Here is a 5,674-nt window from a genome sequence, read left to right as displayed (position 1 = left end):
TTCATAATTTATGTTAATTTGTTTTAATACAAAATCATGTTTTGGATTTCTTAGTCATCTAAGAAAAATCTGTTCTTAGAAGATGAACCTGGTTGCTTTGTATATACAGTAGCTTCAAATTCTCCCTTCACCCACATAAGTAAAATCCTGGGGGCAGTGATTCTTTGTCATGGATGAAGATCAACTTCACATGAGGAATTTTACAAACTAGAGAGTCCCACACATATTCACAACCCCAGAAATTTGATTTAAAGAAGTGTAATAACAGGACTCCTCAATATATTTCTAGGATTTGATAAAGCAATTTTGTTATCTAGAGATCTTATTCTTGGGATTCTTTCATCTTTAAGCAATTCAATTAATGCTTAAAAATGGACAGTTACTGGAGTTCAGTTAACAAAAGTACTAAGATCTTCATCTTTTTAAGAGATTGTCATAAACCCTAAGTTGAGTAAAATGATCCTTCTCAGGCAAGCACAGAAATCTGTCCTATTGTTCCTCTTGTAGAAGCCATATAACTGGATAATGATGTCCCTCAATTTTTTAGCATTAAAGCTCACCTTGAATTCTATTATAAAGCATTTTCAAATAACGCATTACTTAAAAGACAACGTATCAGGAATAAATGACTGCATGGAATTAGATATGTATAATAGTGAATGACCCCTGTAAAAGCTATGATGCAATCTTATCTGTTAAAATATTTAGACAAAAAATATTTTCACTTGGGTTTTTCCATTGCAAACCTATCATATATTTTCTTCTTTTGAGTCACCTTGATCCAGCAAATGGTTAAGCCCAAGTATAAATGACAAGGTGGGTTCAAAAGTGGTTAAAGTAAAAGTAAGAAGAAAAGAAAATATGTGGCTATTTAAATTTAACTACATTAAAAAAAATTAAAATTTAGTTTCTTAGTCCTAGTAGCCACATTTCAAGTACTAATAGTTTGTGTGGCTAGTGCCTGGTCTACTGGATGATGCAGATACAAGACATTTCCATCACTGCAGAAAATTCTAATGAATAGCACATTATAGAAAGACAGCTATTCACCAAGTTCAAAGGGTTTGTATTCTTTCATGTAGCACTATAGTAAATGAATTAATTTAGTAAGTATATTTTTAGGTATTAAATATGATTCCAGTTGAGCTCACTCCTATCTGGAGAGATATGTAAAGAGATTGAGCTACAATCAAATATATACAAAAAGAGTGGAAGTCAGACCTCTATCATTCCAGATGAATGGGAGGAAATTCTAGCCTAATACAAAAGTACGCAGAAATGTACAAACACAAGATGGCATGTTGAACTCCACAAAATTGAAATTATTTCAAGCACTAATGCATGTAAAAGATTAGTAGTCATGATAGTTTCATAGTAATAATAGTTTTATAGTTGTACTACCACCACCACCACTAGTACCACCACTCCACTGCTATTCATATTACTATAAAGCTACCTCTTCACTAGACTGCATATTTGGTATGGCAGTTGTTAACAAACAAGTTTGGAAACCAAGGCTGAGGCCAGATTTTGAAGCATCTTGATGAAAGATAAATTTAACTTAGACGATGGTCTAAGAAAAGCAGACATTTGAGAATTTTAATCAGAGGAGTCATATGATCCAATCTTTTAAAAAGAAAACTCTGGCTGGCATAGACATTTGGGCCTATAGCTAAGCCCAAAGGGAAATTAAGAAGCTTCTAGAATATTCCAAGTCTGTACTAGAGAAGGAGCAATGATCTTGTTGCATCTCATGTTCTCCTCAAGCTGGAATGACTTTTCATCGAATCTTTGACACGCTTCTTCTAAAAGCATGGTTGCCAACATTTTGACTTTTCTTTCTGTCCTAGTAAGTTAAAGCAATTTTCATACAAGGAAATGGTTATCTCCCTGATTTATGAAATGAAGACCAAGACCTCATCTATTTATTATTGCTCCAGGTGGCCCCATGCTGCACCCACATATTCAGCATCTCCCAGACTGTCAAAGGATTTCCTTCTTCTTCCTCACTTTGACTAAAATTCTTAATATAAAAGGCATCCCTTTAATTTAGATAAACAAATTGTGAAAAGTATATATACAGAGAGCTACACTAAGAGTTTTTGTGTAAGGAAATAAAACCAGCTCCAGCTACCAAAACTGAAGAATGAAATTTTTGCAAAGGTATTGGGGTTTGTGGCATCAGTGCAAGACTGGGGCCAGGCTCAGAAAAGGCAGAGACCAAGAGCCCACAAAGGCTAAGACCTACAGCTGAGATCACCCCACAGGAACAGTGCCTGTGACTTTGTCCAAATAGATGTCTCAGCTCCCCCTCTTTTTTTTTGACACTACGGTTGTTAAAGACATAAGTCCTCTAAAATTAATAGTTCTGGTTCATGAATAAAGCGACAAATCAATGAGATAGAACAGAAAATCCAGAAATAGATCCACTTACATATGAAAATTTAGTATAAGATAAAAACAGCCTTTTAGGTTATTGGAAAAGAAGGACATTTAAAAAGTGGTATTGGAATAACTGCAGAGCCATATGGGAAAGATAAAATTGGATTCCTTGTTCCTCATACACCAAGTAAAACCTCCAAATGGATATGAGATTTAATTGTAACAAAATGAAATTATATGAGTACTCCATAAATGTATTCTTCCATTTGGAGCAAGGAAAACTTTCAGGACTATGACTTGAAATCCAGAAGCCTAAAAAGGAAAAAAACAAACAAAAAGATAAGCATGATAACATAAAAATAAAAAATCTTCACATGGCAAAAGATGCCATAAGAAACTAGATAGACAAATAGCAAACTGGGGAAAATGTCTACAATTGATATCACAGCTCAAAAATTGAGCTTCTAAATATAGAGAGGAGATAAAAAATCCTATAGAAATATGAGCTATAGAAAACCATAGGCGATTCATAAACATGGAATACATGTGTCTTTTACCCATATGAAAAGATGATCAACCTCATCCATAATGAGACAGATGCAAATTAAAAGTGCACTAGTACTCCACTTTTTACTTAATATGTTGGCAAAATCCAGTAGTTTGACAACACACCCTATTGGTGAGGCTATATGAAAATGGGCACTCATGCATTTCCGGATTATTTTTAAAAAGTGATAAAATAACTGCAGAAGGAAATTTGGCAATATCTAGCAAAATTATATATACATTTACCCTTTTACTTAACAATTCCACTTCTAAAAATGTACCCCAAATATACAATGCCAAATTATGAAAGATATTTTTACAAGTTTCATTTGGGGACTATTTATAATAGAAAAACATTAAAAATCACCTTACTTTTCATCAGTGAGGAACAGGTTTAATAAACTATTATATATCTATTAAATGGATTACTATACAGCTATAAAACATAATGTTGACAGTGTAAGTACATATATAACCACTTTTGGTAGTTATTTACACTGGAAAGATAATTGTAAGTCTTTTTTCTCTTTCATTAGAAATACAAGTAACTATTTCTTTAAAGTAATGTATTGTATTTCCACTGGATTTTGTCTTTCTTAATAAAATGGCAAGACACTGTGTACAATTTCCTGTTCCTTGTATTTTCTTATATTAGACAACAGACAGAACGTAACTGGGAAACTTGAAAGTTGAGAAATGAATGAGATCATCCTTCTGTCAGGAGGTAATTTCTGGATAGTGGTACAGGAAAGAACTGAACTCCAACAGGGGCCAGATATCTTTGGATGAGGAAAAAAGATTGGAATCTGAGAAGGCTGAGACAGTTAGAATGTAAAGGATAGATATCCAATAGGAGGGTGCTATGCAGAAAAAAAATTCCAGAAATCTGCATAGAAGACCCTCTGAGTCTTTGACTCAATGCCTTCTGCGCATGTACAGGGTAAAACCTCATAAGGCTATGCAAGAACAACTCCTAAAGAAAGACTAAGTATCAGGGAACTCTAACATGAGCAATTCCCAGAGCTCACACAGAGCTGAGAATAATTTGGGTTCCCTCCAGCCAGAGCAAGAGAACTCATTGAATACATGGAGAATGTGGAAGAGATCCTAGAGGATCCACAAATTAGAAATGAGCTAGATCATCCCAAGAGTAAAGGCCTGCCTTAAAGGAGCTTAGAAACAAGAAAGTTCATTCATAACTAATAACTGCTTGCTAGAAAAAAACCTGGCACACTTTAAAGAAATATAACAAAAACATAACATTCAGTAGAGTAAAACATGAAACATCAGGCATCCTATCAAAACTTACCAAAGGAAAAGAAAAGCGACTTTTAACAAGGATAAAAATCAGTTGTACTAACAGACCCAGAAAAATTACAGAGATGATACAATCAGCAGGAAAAGACATTAAAACAGATTATTATAAATATGCACAAATGCTCAAGGATGCAAAAGAACACATGAACATAATGAGGAAGGAAATAGAAAATATAAGCAAGAACTAAATGGAACTTCTAGATGCGAAAATACAGTATTTAAAATTAATGATTAGATGGGATTACATAGCAGATTAGACACTAAAGAAGAAAAGATCAGTGAACTTGAAGTTATATAAACAGAATTTATCCAAAATGAAGCACAGAGAAAAAAACACTAAAAATGGTAAAGTGTAATGATCTGTGAGATACTATCAAGTGATCTAAAACACATGTAATTTGTGTGTCAGAAATAGTAAAGGAGATTCTTCAGGTGAAAGCTTTTAAATGTACTTTGTTTCCTTTTCTCAGGTATAAGTTTTTCTTCTTTAAAAAGACATCTCCCTATCAACTGTATGTCATGTTATGTGTCATTATTATATTAAAAAGTATGCTTTGTATAAACCCAAATGATTCTCCCAGTTAGTAATATCTTGAGCCAATACCATGTTATAGTCTTTTATTTCCAGTAGGGTGATCCAAGATTATTATCTTGATATCTTGGAATTCCATATGAATAGCAAATATTGATACATGTAAATATAGGTTGTCATTGAGATTATCTGAGATCCTCTTTTGATGTATGGGCCAAATGTCATATATGTTTCTACTACCTTTATAATAATTACAGATAATTCTAATCTCTAGTATAGAATTCCAATTTATAAGAAACTTTTATTTGAATTAGTACAAATATTTTTTGTTTAATGGCTTGTGAATTAAAACCTCCAAAAGCCAACCAAGAACATTTTTTTAAAATCACACTTTATCTAGATAACACTTACTTAAATTGATCTCTATGGTGGTTAAATTATGTGTTTTCTTGAATAGGCTATAGTGCCCAGTTATTTTAGCAAACCCTAGTCTACATGTTGCTTTGAAGGTATTTGTAACGTTTTACAACAGCGGACTTTAAGCAAAGTGAATTAGCCTCCATAATGTGGGTCAGACTATCTGTTGAAAGTTTTAAATGCAACGTTGAGGTTTTCTGGAAAAGGAACTATGCCTCAAAAGAATAATATAGAAATCCTGCCTGAGTGTTTCAAATTTTCCAGCTCCTATAAACTGCCTGCAGGTCTTAAAATCTCTCTCTCTCTCTCTGTGACTCTCTCTCTTTCACTCACACACACACACACACACACACACTGACTGATATAACCACTCATATTAAAAAATGTGTGAAATGCTGAACATTTAAACTGTTCCCAGAATTTCAAAGCAGAAACTTCTCTATAGATTTAGGAAACTTTTATTTTCCTAGCTCATGCTAT

The sequence above is a fragment of the Manis pentadactyla genome, chromosome 12 (assembly GCF_030020395.1).
Source record: "Manis pentadactyla isolate mManPen7 chromosome 12, mManPen7.hap1, whole genome shotgun sequence".
Lineage (NCBI taxonomy): Eukaryota > Metazoa > Chordata > Mammalia > Pholidota > Manidae > Manis > Manis pentadactyla.
The sequence above is the reverse complement of the archived record's forward strand: the minus strand, read 5'-3'. Positions refer to the sequence as shown.